We start from the raw sequence: 19,260 nt of genomic DNA, 5'->3' as shown, positions 1-19,260 counted from the left end.
TCCATGTGGATTCAGTCGGCTAGTTTCCCCAATGAATGGGTACTCCCGAGATGCACCATGGGAAGTTCGATCCAATGCATCCCAATGAGCGAGGAATAACATCAATGCAAGACTGGCCAGCTCCTCATGGGGCGCGAGCACTTCCACACTACAATCATCACCTCTGGCATTATGCTATTCCACTGCAGAATACTGTGCCCCAGTATGGTTCCGTAGCCCCCATGTCCACTTGGTCGATTCCAAATTATATTCCTCCATGAGGATAATTTCTGGAACCATCCGTTCCACCCCGGTTCCATGGCTGCCAGTTCTTAGCAACATCGCCCCGCCAGATATTCGTCAGGATGCAGCATCATCTAAGTTCATTTCCCACGTCTACGCTCCACCGGACCTGCCAATATACGCGGATATCTTCGCCCACCCTGTCCAACACTTGACGTCTTGTCACCCAATCTGGTCCCTTACGCCTACACTGAACTTCTCTGTTCCAGTCTCTTGGAAACAGAGTTGGCAGTCAGCTGAGGTAAAGAACAAACACCTAATCAGAGACCCCTGCAAGCCTCAACCTGGCTTTGACCTAGCACGTTATGATTGGGCCCTCCTCAATCGCTATCAAACAGGCCATGGCCGGATGACCTGAACTGCCCCTGCGGCTATAGACAGACTATGCCCCACATAGTCAATGACTGCCACCTCTCCAGATTCAAAGGAGGTCTCGAAGCTTTACATCAGGCTCAACCTGACGCTGTTGACTGGCTACAGAAGAAGGGCAAACGCTAGAAGAAGAAGAAATGTCTTTATTAAATTATAAGTTGCTATTTAACAACATTTAATCTTATTAACAACAAGTCTAATATAGTAGCTTCTAACAAATGCTTATTGAGCACCCAAAGAATATGTTTGCACTATACGAATTCCCTTGAGGGCTAAATTATTCTCTAAAGAATTATCTGACTTGCTAGTTATTCAAGAAGACCATCATTTACCTCTGAGAAGCTCAAAATAAAGGAATCATAGGTTTTTGTTTTGATTTTTTGGAAAGGAGTTTTGAGACAGTGGAACAGGAAATTCTAAAACTGGAAGTGCTTTCTTAAAATAAAGATACTGTGCTCTCTTAATATGGACATCTTGAACTAGATATTTGATCCATGATACAATATATATACAGAAAAGTTAGCATAAATTATCTTCAGAAATAGCTAACATTCCATCAATACTAAATCCGTGGACAGGTTCTGTGAATCAGTGCTATAGATTAGATATCACTCTTTGAGATTGCAATCATCATTCCAATCAACTTATGTTAGAAATGTCTAGTTTTCCACCATTTATGTATTTAATATTACCAGTATTACATTAATACTCCAGTTAATTGTTCTTTTCTTGCATTTTATGTACTTTACTTGGATTAGCAACATCACAGTTAGAAATGGCACCAAGGAGATATCAGTTTTATTGCATTATACTAGTCAGAATACAAGATAAATTACTTTATTCAGTGGTTAAATATAACTATTTTATTTCCAGGAAAAATAATCTAGTGTATTTACGAGTAAGTATGTGTATATGTGCTCTTGCCTTTGTAGTCAAAGATTAAACCCAGTGTTTAGCCCATATACAGTACCGCCTCTTCATAGTTCAACAGGCTGATTTACTTTATTTTAGAGATAGAGTGAGAGAGAGAGAAGGGAAGACCACTGTGCTATTCCATTCTCCATGGAGCTTTCCCTGTGCCAAAAATGATGCTGGGGCTAAAATCCATTACTTGCACTTGGTACGTTACACACTTAACTAAGGAAACTATCTCTCAGCCTCTAATTTAGCATTTAATCTACCAGAAAATATTTTATTAATTTTGTAACTGGAAAAATATAAATAGATAAATCTTAATATGTCAGATAAGGAGCATTTTGTTGTTAATTAAAATGTCTGATTTATCAATTATCAAAGCTGATTAACAAATTAATTCCAGCTATGATTTGTTTAATATTCATGAAAAAAATTTACTTACATGTGTAAAGGTGTTGGTATTCTTTTTTTTTAAATTTTTTATTTAAGAAAGGATTAATGAACAAAACCATAAGGTAGGAGGGGTACAACTCCACACAATTCCCACCACCCAATCTCCATAACCCACCCCCTCCCCTGATAGCTCTCCCATTCTCTATCCCTCTGGGAGCATGGGCCCAGGTGTTGGTATTCTTAGGGGAAGGTTAGGAACAAAGAGAGCTCTGAGTCCAGTTCCACTGGTAACTGGAATTTTTGTGATTTTTTTTTTTTCTGCCCATCACTGAGAAGGAAGAGAACTTGGAGAACACCAGAGGAAATCAGGATTGAACTTCCATTACCTAAAGGGAAAGAAGGAAAAAGAAAGACACCTGAAAGTTGTAATAGGTGTAGGTGTGACTTAGAAAGGAAGTGAAGGCAGAGCCTTAGAAGTGCATAAAAGAGATCATCTTCACTGTTGTTTTTACCACGTGTTTCTGTGTGTGTGCTTTCTCTTCCCTGAATAGAAGCTTAAAAATAAGCAAGGTGGTAGTGCACCTATTTGAATATATAAGCTTGTTGTTTGTTTGTTTAGGTATATATTTTATTATTGAGTTAATAGTTATTTACAAGATTATAAAATAATGGAATGTAGGGCCCAGGTGGTGGCACAGCTGGTTAAGCGCACATATTACAGTGCACAAGGTCCCAAGTTCAAGTCCCTGGTCCCTGCCTGTAGGAAGAAAGCTTCACAAGTGGTGAAGTAGGGCTGCAGGTATCTGTCTTCCTCTACCTCTCTTATTTCCCCAACTCCTCTGAATTTCTTTCTATCCAATAACAAATAAATATTAAAAAAGAAACTTATAAAATAAAATAACAGGATGTAATTACAGAATACTTCTACCACCAAAGTTTTGTTCCCGTATCCCTCTCCAATGGTAACCACCACTGTTCTTCCAAGGTCAAAGATATGGGCTGAATATATGTGTGTGTGAACACACACACACACACACACACACACACACACATGTTTTTTCCAAGTTCCTGTGTTTTAATTCTCTATATTATACATATGAGTGAAATCATCCGACAGTTGTCCTTCACTTCCTTACAATGCCAGTTCTGTCCAAAAGGACACATTATGTTTTTTTTTTTTTTTTTTAAGGGAGTTAATGCTTTAGATGGATTCATTACATATGCATACAATTTCCAGGACAACAGTTTTCTCCTTATCCTTCTTCCCTCTCCCTTCCCAGAGTCCTTTGCTTTGGTGCAATACACCATGTCAAGTCCATGTTTCACTTTGTGCTCTCCCTCCATGTGTTTATTAATTCCCACTAATAAGTGAGAGAATATTTGCTATTTGTCCTTCTCTTTTTGGCTTATCTCACTCAACATGATGTCCTCAAGTTTCATCCAAGAAGATGCAAAGAAGACAACTTCATTATTTTTAATAGCTTAATAATATTCCATTGTGTAAATGTACCAGCTATTATAGCCACTCAACTGATGTTGAACATCTGGGTTGCTTACAGGTTCTGGCAATTACAAATTGTGCTGTGATGAACATTAGGTATACATCAATCTCTTCTTATAGGTGTTTCTGTTTCTTTTGGATAAATCCCAAGGAGAGGAATTGTTGGGTTGAAGGATAGGTCTATTTCTAGTGTCCTTTAAGTATCCAAATTGCTTTCCAAAATGGTTGGGCCATTTTGCACTCCTACCAGAAATGCAAAAATGTCTTTTTTTCTCCAGATGCTCTCTAATGTCATTTCTGCTGAATGACTTTCTCACAGGTGTAAAGTGGTATCTCATTGTTGTCTTTATTTGTATTTCTCTGACTAGTGATTTTGAGCAACTACTCAATTTAACTTCTATCATATAACTTCTCTGGATCTCTTTCTTGGTGAAATGTCTGTCCATACCCTGGCCACATTTTCTAATGGGGTTGATTTTTTTTTTTTTTGGTGCTTAGTTTATGGAGCTCCTTATGTATTTTGGTTATTAGTTCTTAGTCTTATGTGTGTTGCCATATTGCTCCTTTCTGTTTGGGTGATTGTACCCTTTGCTTGTGAAGAAGTTCTTCAGTTTGATGTAGTCCCATTGGTTTATTTTAACTTTTTATTTTCTTCGCTATTGGATTTGAATCCTTGAAGGCTTTTTTTTTTCCCTGCCAGTGTTTTCTTATATGTATTTGATAGTTTCTGGCCTAATATCCATGTCCTTGATCCACTTGGAATTGACTTTTGTGCTTAGTGATAAGTGATAGTTCAACTTCAGTTACATCTTTCAATCCAATTTTCTCAGTACCATTTGTTGAGGATATTTTCCTTTTGCCATTTAATGGTTTGAGTCCCCTTGTCAAAAACTGGTTGGTGGTAGGTTTGGGGGTTTATTTCTGAGTATTCAGTTTTACTACACTGGTCTGCTATCGATTTTGATTCCAGTACCAGACAGTTTTGATTACTGTAGCTCTGTAGTATAGCTTGAGGTCACGTAGTATAGTGGCTCCAATTTGTCCCTCTTTTACAGGACTGCTTAGTAATCCTGGGTATTTTTTGGTTCCAGATAAATTTTTAGAACTTTTATTCTATTTCTTTAAGGAAATCTATTGGTCCCTTGATAAGGATGACATTAAATCTAAATATGGCTCTCAACAGGATGGTCATTTTGAAAATGTTAATATTTCCAACCTATGAGCATGGAATGTCTTTTTATTTCTTTATATAACATTTTATTTTCTTGAAGAATTATCCAAGTTTTCAATGTATAAATCCTTCATTTCCATTGTTACCTTTAATCCCAAATATCTGATTATTTTTTGCTGCTATAGTGAAGGGGATTTATTTCTGTATCTTTTTTTTCTTTTGATTTAGTGTTTGCACAGAGGAATACCATTGATTTTTGTATATCAATTTTCTAGCCTGCCACTTTATAATATTATTCAATATTCAGGAGTTTTCTACTACTGGATGGCCTGTGAAAGGCTTTGCTGGTGTTCACAAGGACTAGCAGGTGGGGGGATCAGGGGTTCTTTCGGTGTCAAGGGCCTGCCCTGTATAGGATCTGATTAGGGGCCACAAAATCTAAGGAACTTCTGGTGGAGCATTCAATGGTAGTTTGGGGTCTCTCCTATAGGTCACAGTGTGAGTCTGTCCTAGATGTGGCTGTGTAGACATCTACCAGGGGTGATTGGTTTTGGACCAAGTATGACAACTGAAGACCTTCTCTGGGTACAGGGTATGAGTTGTATGGGGCCCAGCTAGGGTATGCCAGTAGTTGTAGGCCTCACGTATGATACATGATGATATAGGGTCCCAGACTAAAGTCACAGTGCAGACTAGTACATAGTGATGCAGGGCTGGAATCTGCAACCACTGCTGTGCCTCTGGAGGAGGGTGCATAGAAGTTTGTGGCCCCTCCCTTGGGTTAAATTGTTCATCTGCCCTGGTACGGCTCTGCTGGTGCTTTTGCAAGTTAGCAACAGTATGTACATCAATAAAGAGAGCTGGGCAGAGGTCAAGGTACAGGCTTGCCCAGATTGCAGCTGGGCTGGATTCCATCTGCAACTGATGGACCTCTGGTGGGGACTTCATGGAAGTTTGAGACCCTTTCTTTGGGTTAAGGTGCAAATCTGTCCTGGGTATAGGTGGTCTGGCATCCTTGAAGGGTAGCAGTCTTCAGACAGGGCATGTGGCAGTATGGGGTTCTATTCTGGGTTGACAATTTGGGGCCCAAAATGTCACTGGGTTGGGGACTTCCAGTGATTAGTAAACCTCTGGCAGGTATGGAGGGGGTCCTTCAGAGGTCAGGGTTTGGGTTGGGTGGGGATTGTTATCAAGGAGTGAAGATTCCCATTTACACTGCTAGGAGGCTTAAGTGGAGAAATGAGGGTGCTGGAGGCTGGGAGATCCAGGCAGAGTGCTCCTCTATGTGTGAACTCAAGTCTGCCAGAAGTGCTGCAGTTCTAGATACGGAAAGAAGCAGACCCAGAAGACTTAAGAGGTCTTGGATGCACTTAAGATTCATGTAACTTTGGCTGCTTTAATTTTGGTTAGGGTCCTCAGAACTGCTTTTGTCATATGATGTTGCTACAAGGGTATTGAGTTCTGTGAGAGACGGATCTCTACATTTAGGCATCTTTTTTTCTCCTCCTCTCTGCTACTTGTGTTTTTCCTTTGCACTTCCTGTGTTTCAAGAAACTGCTTCCAGGATTGTGGGTTGCCATGACTTTTGTAACTGCTGCCACTTTTGTCTCCTGGAGGGTGTTCCTAGGGCTGTTAGACCAACATTATCTTGCATCTTCTAGTGTATATGTTGTCATGTGCAAGGGCCTGGGTTTGATCCCTACTTCCCACTTGCAGAGGTGTTTCAGGAGTTGTGATGCAAGTCTGAAGGTGTCTGTTTTACTCCCTCCCTCTCTACCTTCCCATTTTCAATTTTTCTCTGTGTTTAAGTATAAAGAAAAAAAAAAGAAAGGAAAAAGTAACCACCAGGAGTAGTGGATTAGTAGTGCTGGCACCTAGCCCCAACACAAACTCTGGTGGCATGAAACTAAACTAAACAACTAAACTAAACTAAACTACTTAAAAATGCCTGAAACTATGGCCATAGCAAGCTAGACACCATACATGAGAGACTTCTCAGCCTCTTTCCCCCTCAATAGTATGACTTATAGTATTTTTAAACTTCTATTATTATTCAACTGGTATTGTTAGTTATTTATTTTATGTAATCACATTTTCTTGCCCCTTGTTTGTATGTGTCTTTCTCTGTACTTGCCACAAATAATAAAACTCATTATTGTCCTGTTTACAAAATCAGATATACTGCAGTTCAAATCATATTTCCTAAAACATAACTACACACACTGAAAACTGGATATAAGACAGTTTAAATAAATGGGTGTTTTTATTGTTCTCTGGCAACATCATAAAGAATTTCCGTGAATACCTATGTATAATTCAAGGACAGGGAGTCAGAATAAATGAATATTTTGTAAAGGAATGAAATAGAAAAGGAAATATTCTGTAAAGGAAATGTGAGGCTTTAAGAATCACTCTTTTCTGGATGTGAGGGTGATCTGGCTGCGACATCTGCCACCCTATTGATTGCTAGAGTTGATTCAACTGATCCTGCTGGCTAGGTGGGTGTCTCCCCTTCTTCCCTCACCATGTGCTTCCCTCCCTAATCTGCGCGCTTAGTTGAAGAGGACAGCCTTACCAGAATAGAGATGACTGGTCTTTGGTAGAGGTTATAGGAGTAGCTGCATCCCCCTGCTAGAACCTCCAAATAAGCTCTCAAGAATCACTCTTTTGTTTGGCAAATATTCTGAGTAGTCTTGGGAAGATGGGTGTCAGGACCGGGAATAGTTGTCAATTTAGTTCTCTGCACTGAATTGTGTCTGCCTCCCCCATTGATACTGAGTTATATGCTTAAGGAAAGTGTGGAGAGTTTGAGAAAGACCCCCCCCCCATTTTATGCCAACATGAACTCTTTCATTTACTTTTCTAATCAAATTCACAAACTAGGAGATACTTGCCAGTGTAGCACATACCATGCTACACATGTGCCATTGACTTGAACCCAGGTACCATATAGGAACACCAGGGTGCCTTTGGGGGAGTTCTATGAATGGTAGAGCAGTAATGTGGTGTTTCTCCTTTGCCTAATTCTGCCTCCCTCATCTCTCTTTTTCAGAATATAAAACATGAAAAATTGTAACAGGGAGGTAGTTCAATGGCATCATGTATATGCAAGGTCATAAATTCATTTCCTGTCATCCTATAAAATAATTCACGAGGCAAATTAAAATGATTCTCAGACTTTAGTGTGCATACTATTGACCTGGAAATTTATTAAAAGAAAAGTCTTTGTGTAGTATATCTGTGGCATGGCTGTGATCCTGCATTTCTGATAATCATAATGAATTTTAAAAAAATAGTCATGCCATTTCAATTTCTGCTCAGTAACTTCATATTGTTTTTACTAGTAACTCAGACATTTCCAGTGAGATTAATTATTTGTATAAAGCATAATCTTAATGAATACTACCCATCTTAACTCAGATGCTTTAAGAAGTGGGTTAGACATCCACAGTGTGTTTATAAGTTGGTCACCAAGGCCAAGATAGCCTAATTCAGTTCTTAAGACTGTGGTGATTAAAACGTTAGCAATCTTTTTTTTTTTTTATTTAAGAAAGGATAAATTAACAAACCCATAGGGTAGGAGGGGTGCAATTCCACACAATTCCCACCACCCAATCTCCATATCCCACCCCTTCCCCTGATAGCTTTCCCATTCTCTATCCCTCTGGGAGCATGGACCCAGGGTCGCTGTGGGTTGCAGAAGGTGGAAGGTCTGGCTTCTGTAATTGCTTCCCCGCTGTACATGGGCGTTGACTGGTCGGTCCATACTCCCAGTCTGCTTTTCTCTTTCCCTAGTAGGGTGTGTCTCTGGGGAAGCTGAGCTCCAGGACACATTGGTGGGGTGTTCAGTCCAGGGAAGCCTGGCCGGCATCCTGATGGCATCTGGAACCTGGTGACTGAAAAGAGAGTTGACATACAAAGCCAAACAAATTGTTAAGCAATCATGGACCCAAAGCTTGGAATAGTGGAGAGGAAGTATTAGGGGGGTACTCACTGCAAACTCTAGTGTACTTCTGCTTTTAGGTATATATTTTGCAGTAGTTTATGGATAAAAAAAGTCTCTTTTATCATTTGTGAAACTAGTAGATTGTTTTCCTTTATTTCCTAGTAGAGATCTTACAAAGTAGAAATCTTGCATAATTTTTGGGCACACTGAAATATTAAGAATTTTGTAGAACGTGTCACACCTTCACATATTCTTTGTTGGAACAAAGAGGTTTTTTTTTGGAAAGTCTGGTGTTATCATCCTCTACAGATTTTGGTGAGAGTTTATACAACCTGTCACTTCTCATATGGAAAAAAGTAGTCACATGGTAGTGGTAACCAGCATCATGTTGACCTATAAGCACAGTTTTCAAAGATATTCAAAATAGAAATGAAATGCAAAATAAGCAAGACAGAAATAATCTTTGTATTTGAGGTATTTTAAATCTAATATTTCTAAAACCTTACCAATAAAATAAATTATTTTTTATATAAGCAAATAGTATGAGTTACAAAACATGGCATATCCTATCATATTTTAAGTTTGAGTTTACAGAAAATTTAACTAGGAGTTGGGCAGTTGCACACCCGGTTAAGTACAAACATCAGCATGTACAAGGACCCAGGTTCAAGATCCCCCAATCCTAACCTGCGTGGGGGGGGGGGCTTTACAGTTGGTGAAGCAGTGCTGCAGCTGTCTCTTTTTCTCTCTGCTCTGTCTCTGCCCTCTCAAGTTTTCTCTGTCCTATCAAATAAATATATTAATACATAAGATGAAATAAAATTTATTCTATTCCAAAATAAAAGGGAATTATCATCTTGTCAACTTTTTTCTCTTTTTATATAGAAACAAAGGAGAGAGACGGGGGCAGAGAGAGAGAGAGAGAGATCACAGCATTGAACTTTCCTAAAAGCAATGGGGCCTGGTTAAAACTGAGTCATGAGCATGGTAAAGGTGTACAGTATCTAACTGAACTATTTCATAACATTCTGTCAAATCTATCAAAGGCTTAGCTTTCCCATTCACTTGGCCAAAAAAGTGACATTCTGGAACAGTCTATTATGAACAGTTTTTTTCAAATTGATCTTAACGTTTATCAGTCACACAAATAAAGTTATTTTCAGTATCTTCTTAGTTATGCCCTCCAATATTTAGCTGTGAATTTTCTTTTGTTCTACTTTAGTCATGGTATCTTCTATACATTTTCCATGTATTTGTTTCCCTTATAGTCATACTAATTTTGCCTCCTGCTTGGTATTTATCATTTGTATCCAATATTACCATTTCACCTCCAAGTCCTTAAATTTTTTCCAACTATTTAGCTTATTTCCAGAAGTAGCAAAGCATTCTTCTTCTATGTATTGATTCTTGTATCTTTATTATATCTTCTGGTAGAGGCGTAGAGGCTATCATTCATTTCTCTATCTCACTTGCATAAAAATTTTATACACAGTATTTTTGATTTTTAGAGAATGGACAAACAGAAATATTACACACAGATATTTATCATATTTACTCAAATTTTATAATAAATAATCATTTCCCAGTGGTCAAGTGGTGGCTCAACCAATTAAGCACATAAGTTACGATGGACAAGGATCTGAGTTCGAGCCCCCAACCCCTACCTGTAGTAGGGAAGCTTCACAAGTGGTGAAACGGTCTTTGTTTCTCTCTCATTCTCCCTTCTCATATCAACCCCTATTTCTTTCTGTCTTTATCATAATTAAAATAATTTGAAAAATAAATAGTAATTTTCCAGATAGATGGTTAGTCCAGTTTTATAGATACCAAAATCCATGAATATGGGTAAGTTAAACAAACAAAAAAAGAGCTTGTACCATCTTATTTCATCCAGATGAATAGAATTTTTGTCCCTTTTGGTAATGTCTCAATTTTTCAGCACATTACTAAATGACAGGAACTAAAATTGATATCATTCATTATGTAAGAAACATTTATGGATTTGTAAGTCTTTCCATATGGGAAGCTGCCTTAAAGATTGGCATTTATGTGTAATGTATAATTCATATTTCATTTTCTTTGTAAAATATTTTGAGTCCGTTTTTAAAAGATACACCTACACAAGATATTTAAAATCTGCTTTAAAAGTTGATGAAGCATACAATTATAGAATTAAATCACAGCTAACATTTCATTTACATTTATTTTAATTCATCAAACACTACCTAAAAGTCCATATGTGGCAAATATTTTTTATGTACTTGATTAGAAAATAGAATGAAATAAATAAAAGAATATGACATAGTTTCAGCATTTTAAAGGTAAATATCCTCTGAAAAAAGGAACAAGATGGGGTGGACAGTGGCTCAACTAGTAGTGTGCACATGTTACCACACAGGTTCAAGCCATAAGTCCCTGCCTGCAGGGAGGGAGCTTCATAAGTTGCAAGGCAGTGCCATCAATGTCTCTTATTTTCTTTCCCTTCTCATTTTTATCATTGTCATGTAAAATTTTTAAAAATGGAAAGAAAGAGAGAAAGAAAGAAAAAAAGATCACCAGGAGCAGTGGATCTGTTGTGCAAAGATTAAGTCCCAAGCAATAACTGTTGTGGAAGGGAAAAGAGAGAGAGAGGTTGCTATATAGATGGAGACAGAGATAAATAGAGATGATAGAGGATGAGACAGAGCTAGAGATAGAGGAGACAAAAAATGAACAATTAAAATTAATTCTCATATTGAATTCTTGGATAGATAAATATAAAAATTGCAATCCTTGAACAGAAGACTTGGTTTATTATTACTTTAATTTTTTTATTTTTTATTTATTTATTCCCTTTTGTTGCCCTTGTTGTTTTATTATTGTAGTTATTATTGATGTTGTTGTTGTTGGATAGGGCAGAGAGAAATGGAGAGAGGAGGGGAAAACAGAGAGGGGGAGAGAAAGACAGACACCTGCAGACCTGCTTCACCGCCTGTGAAGGGAACTGCCTGCAGGTGGGGAGCCGGGGGCTCGAACCGGGATCCTGACGCCGGTCCTTGAGCTTAGCGCCACCTGCGCTTAACCTGCTGCGTTACAGCCCGACTCCCTATTACTTTAATTTTAAGAGCCACCTTACCTTTATTGTTCTATTTAAATTTGAAGCTTTTGTGCACTTTTGTAAGCATTTATGTCTGTAGACTACATCCTCAAAATCATGTACTATTGGTTCTAAAGCTGAGACTAGTCTTACTTAATACTTCTCTTCTAGAAAAAGTAACAATTTGCCCTTGTATATATACATTTTATTTATTTATTTATTTAATTTTTAATATTTATTTTCCCTTTTGTTGCTCTTATTGTTTTTCATTGTTGTTGTAGTTATTATTGTTGTTGTTGTTGATGTCATTATTGTTGGATAGCACAGAGAGAAATGGAGAGACGAGAGGAAGGCAGAGAGGGGGAGAGAAAAATAGACACCTGGAGACCTGCTTCACCACCTGTGAAGCAACTCCCTTGGAGGTGGGGAGCCTGGGTTTGAACAGGGATCCTTATGCAGGTCCTTGCTCTCTGATCCATGTATGCTTAACCCACTATTTAGTTCCTGATATCTTAATTCAGCCAAACTTTAAAAAAACTAGGAGGATCTTAGTAGCATGCAATTTAATGTGCAACATATATGTATCATTATTGTAATGAAATGGTAGAAACTATACACTTGGTGATTTTGCTGAAAGGGATATCTTAGTTTCTTCCTTTTATATTTAGGATCTGTTGTTTAATCTAGGGTGAAGATCACTCTAAGGTGCCAGGCGTTTAAGTTTGTTTAGTATAGAAAATGTCTTAAAGGGAGTCAGGCTGTAGTACAGCGGGCTAATCGCAGGTGGCGCAAAGCACAAAGACCGGCATAAGGATCCCGGTTCAAACTCCGGCTCCCCACCTGCAGGGGAGTCGTTTCACAGGTGGTGAAGCAGGTCTGCAGGTGTCTATCTTTCTCTCCTCCTCTCTGTCTTCCCCTCCCTCTCTCCATTTCTCTCTGTCCTATCCAACAACAACAATAATAACTACAACAATAAAACAACAAGGGCAACAAAAGGGAAAAAAAAAGTCTTAAAGTAACATTGATGATGGGGAATATTATCTAGCAGGTGAAACAATTTATTAAGACATAGTAAAGGAGGGTCGGGCAGTAGCGCAACAGCGCAAAGGGTTAAATGCATATGGCGTGAAACCCCTGCTCCACACCTGGAGGGGGGGGGGGTTGCTTCACAGGTGGTGGAGCCGGTCTGCAGGTGTCTTTCTCTCCCCCTCTGTCTTCCCATCCTTTCTCCATTTCTTTCTGTCCTATCCAACAATAATGACATCAATAACATCAACAATAATAATAACCACCACAACATTAAACAACATGGGCAACATAAGGGGAAAAAAAAGAGAAATAGTAATTACAAAACTATTCAATTAAGAACAGGTGTCTAGGATTAAACTTTTAGAGAAAGTCAGTGGAAAAGTTGTAGTCAGTATTTGAATATTAATTTTGATTTTAATTTTGCATCTATACTGCTTTCTTTTTTAATATTTATACTTCTCTTTTAAATTATTTATTCCCTTTTTGTTGTTGTTATTGTCGTCATTGTTTAATAGGACAGAGGGAAATGGAGAAAGGAGGGGAAGACAGAGACGGGGAGAGAAACAGACACCTGCAGACCTGTTTCACCACCTGCAGGTGGGGATCCTTGGGCTCGAAATGGGATTCTTTTTTATTTATTTTTTATTTAAGAAAGGATTAATTAACAAAACCATAGGGTAGGAGGGGTACAACTCCACACAATTTCCACTACCCAATCTCCATATCCCACACCCTCCCCTGATAGCTTTCCCATTCTCTATCCCTCTGGGAGCATGGACCCAGATCATTGTGGGTTGCAGAAGGTAGAAGGTCTGGCTTCTGTAATTACTTCCCCACTGAACATGGGTGTTGACTGGTCAGTCCATACTCCCAGTCTGCCTCTCTCTTTCCCTAGTAGGGTGTGTCTCTGGGGAAGCTGAGCTCCAGGACACATTGGTGGGGTCTTCAATCCAGGTAAGCCTGGCCAGCATCCCGATGGCATCTGGAACCTGGTGACTGAAAAGAAAGTTAACATAAGAAGCCAAACAAATTATTGAGCAATAATGGACCCAAATCTTGGAATAGTGGAGAGGAAGTATTAGGGAGGTACTCACTGCAAACTCTAGTGTACTTCTGCTTTCAGGTATATATTTTGCAGTAGTTTATGGATATGTGTGAACATATGCTCTCTCTCACAGAAACTGGTATATATCTAGGTTTTGGGACTTTGTTAGAAAGTGAGCCACCTGAGATGAAATTAGAGTGTAGTAAAAAAGGAAAGGTCTCACCCGAGTAATGAAGCTTCTTCTTCTTCTAGTGTTTGCCAGTAATGAAGCTGAAGGGTTGTCATTCCACACGTGAAGTCTCTGGACACAGTCTGAAGTGAAGCATGTTGAGGTGGCAATCGGACAATCCTTGTGCTTTGCGCCACACTCGCTTAACCTGCTGAGCTACCGCCTGACTCCCATCTATACTACTTTCCATGAGTTTGAACAAATCTTAAGTACATCTGAGTTCAATACTCTTATTAGTACAAATGGAATGTTAGTGACAACAGTTCTTCAGGGAAGGTATAGATACACAAACAATATATATATTTTATACACAAAAGGAAATAATACCCTGATAAATACAATCACTATCTAAGAAAACTCAGTGAATTGATAAAATTTGATAAGATGCAGTATGAGTTTCATTTATTTTGCAATATTTCTGTAAGGGGATATGTTTAAAACTGAAAACATTCTCATTTTCTTTTTTCATTCTTAAGCTCATTTTTTGTAAGAATGAATGAAATCCATGAATGGCTTTACTTGCATTCATTTGCTCTAATGTATTTTGTACTCATAAAAGTGGTTTTGCAGATCAACACGCTGAATTTCACATCCATGAGGTAATTCATTGTCATAAAGAATCATGACATCCAGAAAAGAAGGGTTTATTTTCTTCTTGAATCTGAGAAATACTGAGATGAGATTTCTCTTTACATTCCTTTCTATTTGTTTCAATTCTTTAGAAAACAGGTTGATGGTGAGTAATTATACCAAAGTACCACTTTGATGATTTTTCAAGTATAGGTAATTTCTTTCTCAGCCTGAAAGTCTCAGAGATACATCCAAGGTACTCTCAAAGACATTTTATCTAATTCCAAAAAGTCTCACTTAAAAAAAAAAGATTTTGAAATTAATTAGAAAGATACATTTTTTAAATTTATTTTTTATTTAAGAAAGGATAAATTAACAAAACCATAGGGTAGAAAGGGTACAACTCCACACAATTCCCACCACCCAATCTCCATATCCCATGGCCTCATCTGATAGCTTTCCCATTCTCTATCTCTCTGGAAGCATAGAGCCAGGGTTGCTGTGGGTTGCAGAAGGTGGAAGGTCTGGCTTCTGTAATTGCTTCCCCGCTGAACATAGATGTTGCTGGTCGGTCCGTACTCCCAGTCTGCCTCTCTCTTTCCCCAGCAGGCTGGGTCACTGGGGAAGCAGAGCTCCAGGACACATTGGTGGGGTCCTCAATCCAGGGAAGCCTGGCTGGCATCCTTATGGCATCTGGAACCTGGTGGTTAAAAAGAGAGTTAACATACAAAGCCAAACAAATTGTTGAGCAATCATGGATCCAAAGGTTGGAATAGTGGAGAGGAAGTGTTAGGGGTTACTCACTACAAACTCTACTGTACTTCTGTTTTCAGGTATATATTTTGCACTAGTTTATGGATAAGTGTGAAAATATGCTCTCTCTCACAGAACCTGGTCTATATCTAGGTTTTGGGACTTTGTTAGAAAGTGAACCACCTGGGATGGAATTAGAGAATACTATGAAAGGAAAGGTCTCACCCGAATAATGAAGCTGAAGGGTTGTCATTTCACACATGAAGTCTCTGGACACAGTCTGAGCTGAAGCATGTTGAGGTGGCAATCGTTGTGTTGATTAGGTTGTGATCAGCAGATGCAGTATTATTTGCTATGGATTGGGAGAAGAATGCGGGAAACTGGGCCCTATCCTAAGGTTCCGGGACTGGGGGAAATATAGGATCTATAGTGAAGACATGAGGTTCCTGCTGTCTTAGGGTTCAAAAAGATAATGGATAGTTAATGTTATAATCACATTATTTGGTAATTGGGTTAACTTTGAAAAGGCCCTTTGTTAGGGTTTGCTGTATAGTACCAGGTATCTTGTATGTAGCTGTGCCATTAGTTGCTTCTGATCTACTTGGTCTAGGCTTTTGAGAGAGTCCGCATATCAAATACGTAGCCTATATATTAGAAAGACTCAGTCTGTGTTTTAAAAACTTCGAGACATACAATTAGTTTTCCCCCTCTCATATTAATTAACTAGTGATTTATATGACTACACTTTACTAGGAGTGTACATAAACACCATTCCCACCACCAGGAGACTATGTCCCATCCCACCCAGCCACCTCCACTCCCCACTGTCCAAGGAAGCTGCATGTCTACCCCTCACCACAGGGTTTTTACTTTGGTGCCCTACTTTATTTATTTTTTTTGGTAATTTTTATTTATTTATCTTCCCTTTTGTTGCGCTTGTGTTTTTTATTGTTGTTGTAGTTGATGTCGTCGTTGTTGGATAGGACAGAGAGAAATGGAGAGAGGAGGGGAAGACATTGAGGAGGAGAGAATGACAGACACCTGCAGATCTGCTTCACCGCCTGTGAAGCGACTCCCCTGCAGGTGGGGAGCCAGGGGCTCGAACCGGGATCCTCATGCTGGTTCTTGCGCTTAGCGCCACCTGCGCTTAACCCGCTGCGCTACCGCCCGGCTCCTGATGCCCTACTTTCTATTTAGTTTGATCCTGCTTTTAGTTTCCCTTTCAGATCTTCTTTCCTAATTTCTGTTGATGAGTGGAATCATCCCATACTCATCTTTATCTTTCTGACTTAGCTCACTTAACATAATTCCTTTTAGCTCTCTCTGTCCAAGATGGGTCAGAGAAGGTGGGTTCATTGTTCTTGATAGTTGTATAGTAATCCATTGTGTATATATACCACAGCTTTCTCAAACACTCATATGTTGTTGGGCACCTGGGTGCTTCCAGGTTTTAGCTATTATGAATTGTGCTTCTATAACATAAGAGTACACACCTCTTTTTGGTTGGGTGTTATGGAGTCCTTGGGGTATAACCCCAGGCGAGGACTTACTGGATCATGTGGAAGGTCCATGTCTAGCCTTCTGAGAGTTTTCCAGACTGCTCTCCACAGAGGCTGGACCAATTTACATTTCCACCAGCAATGCAAAAGGTTTTCTCTGTCCCCACAGCCTCACCACATTTGTTGCTGCTGTCCTTTATCAAAAAGGACATTCTTGAAAGAGTAAGTATGCCATTACAGAAGTATGCCATTCTTACAGGAGTGAGGTGGTATCTCAATGTTGTCTTAATTTGCATTTCTCTGACAATCAGTGACCTAGAGCAGTTTTTCATATGTTTGTTAGCCTTTTGGATCTCCTCTGAGGTGAATGTTTTGTTCATATCCTCTGCCCATTTTTGGATGGGATCATTTGCTTTTTTGGTGCTAAGTTTGCTGAGCTCTTTATATATTTTGGTGATTAGTTACTTGTCTGATGTATGGCATGTGAAGATCTTCTCCCATTCTGTGAGGGGTCTCTCTGTTTGTTTAATAGTTTCTTTGGATGTGCAGAAGCTTTTCAATTTGATGTAGTCCCATTGGTTTGTTTCTGCTTTAGTATTTCTTGCAGTTGTGTTTATTTCATCAAGGATGTCCTTGAGGTGTAGGTGGGAAAGTGTTTCACTAATGTTTTCCTCTAAGTATTTGATTGTTTCTGGTCTAACATCCAGGTCTTTGATCTATTTGGTGTTGATTTTTGTTTTTGGTGAGTTAAAGTGGTTCAATTTCATTCTTCTGCATGTTACAACCTAGTTTTCCCAGCACCATTTATTGAAGGGAGCCGTCTTCTTCCATTTAATGCTTTGGGCCCCCTTATCAAATATTAGATGTCCATAGGTGTGGGGATTTATTTCTGGGCTTTCAATTCTGTTCCACTGGTCTGTGTGCCTATTGTTGTTCCAGTACCATGCTGTTTTGATGATGATGGCTTTATAATATAGTTTGAGATCTGGGAGTGTGATGCCTTCATTTCTGTTTCTTTTCATGAAGATGGTTTTGGAAATTCTAGATGTCTTCTGGTTCCAGATAAATGATTGTAGTGTTTATTCTATTCTCTTAAAGAAGCTTTGTGGAACTTTGATGGGTATTAAATTTGTATATGGCTCTGGGGAGAATATATATTTTGGTGATATTTATTCTTCTGATACATGAGCATGGGATGTCTTTCCATTTCTTGGTATCAGTTTCTATTTCCTTGAGTAGTGACTCATAATTTTCAGTATACAAGTCTTTCACTACTTGGTCTGCTTTACTCCTAGGAATTTTATTGATTTTGTTGCAACAATGAATGGGATTGATTTCTGGATGTCTTCTTCAGATTTAGTGTTTGCATAGAGAAATGCCACTGGTTTTTATACATTGATTTTGTAGCCTGACACCTCGCTAGATTGCCTAGTAACCTCCAGTAGATTTCTGATGGATTCTTTAGGTATTCTATGTATACTATCATACAATCTGCAAATAGTGAGAGCTTGACTATTCCTTCCAATCTGTATTCCTTTGATTTCTTTCTCTTGCCTGATTGTTATGGCAAGAACTTCCAATACTATGTTGAAGAGTAATGGTGATAGGGGACAGCCCTGTCTAGTCCCCGATCTAAGGGGGAATGCTTTCAGCTTCTGTCCATTGAGTATGATGTTGACTGTAAGTTTGCTAAATATAGATTCCACTATCTTGAGGAATTTCCCATCTATTCCCATTTTTTGTAAAGTTTTGAGCATGAAACGGTGTTGGATTTTGTCAAAGGCTTACTCTGTATCTACTGAGGTAATCCTGTGGTTTTTGGCTTTGCTTTTATTGATGTGGTGAATGACTTTGATAGACTTTCATATGTTGAACCAGCCTTGCATTCCTGGGATGAATCCCACTTGGTCATGATGAACAATCTTTTTGATATGCTGTTGTATCTGGTTGGCCAAGATCTTGTTTAATATTTTGGCATCTATGTTCATCAGAGATATTGGTCATCAGAGATATTGTAGTTTTCCTTTTTTGTACTGTCCCTATCAGCTTTTGGTATCAGGATGCTGTTGGCTTCATAGAAGGTGGAAGGGAGTATTCCTGTTTCTTCAATCTTATGGAAAAGCTTCAGAAGTATGGGTACTGTTTCCTGAAAGTTTTGTAGAATTTGTTTGTGAAGCCATCTGGTCCAGGACTTTTGTTGTTGGGGAGATTCTTAATAATGGTTTCAATTTCTTTGTCTGTGATTGGTGCATTTAGATTTTGTAGTTCTTTTTGGTTCAATTTTTTATGTTTCTAGGAATTGTTCCATTTCTTCCAGATTCTCTAGCTTGGTGGAGTGGTGGCGTACAGTTCTTTATAGAAGTTTCGCAGGATTCTCTGGATTTCTGTGGTGTCAGTTGTGATATCACCTCCATCGTTTACAATTCTATTAACGTGAATCTTCTCTCTTTTTTGTTTGTTGAGTCTGGCTAGGGGTTTG

This window comes from Erinaceus europaeus, chromosome 4 (genome assembly GCF_950295315.1).
Source record: "Erinaceus europaeus chromosome 4, mEriEur2.1, whole genome shotgun sequence".
In the NCBI taxonomy this organism is placed as follows: domain Eukaryota; kingdom Metazoa; phylum Chordata; class Mammalia; order Eulipotyphla; family Erinaceidae; genus Erinaceus; species Erinaceus europaeus.
The sequence above is the reverse complement of the archived record's forward strand: the minus strand, read 5'-3'. Positions refer to the sequence as shown.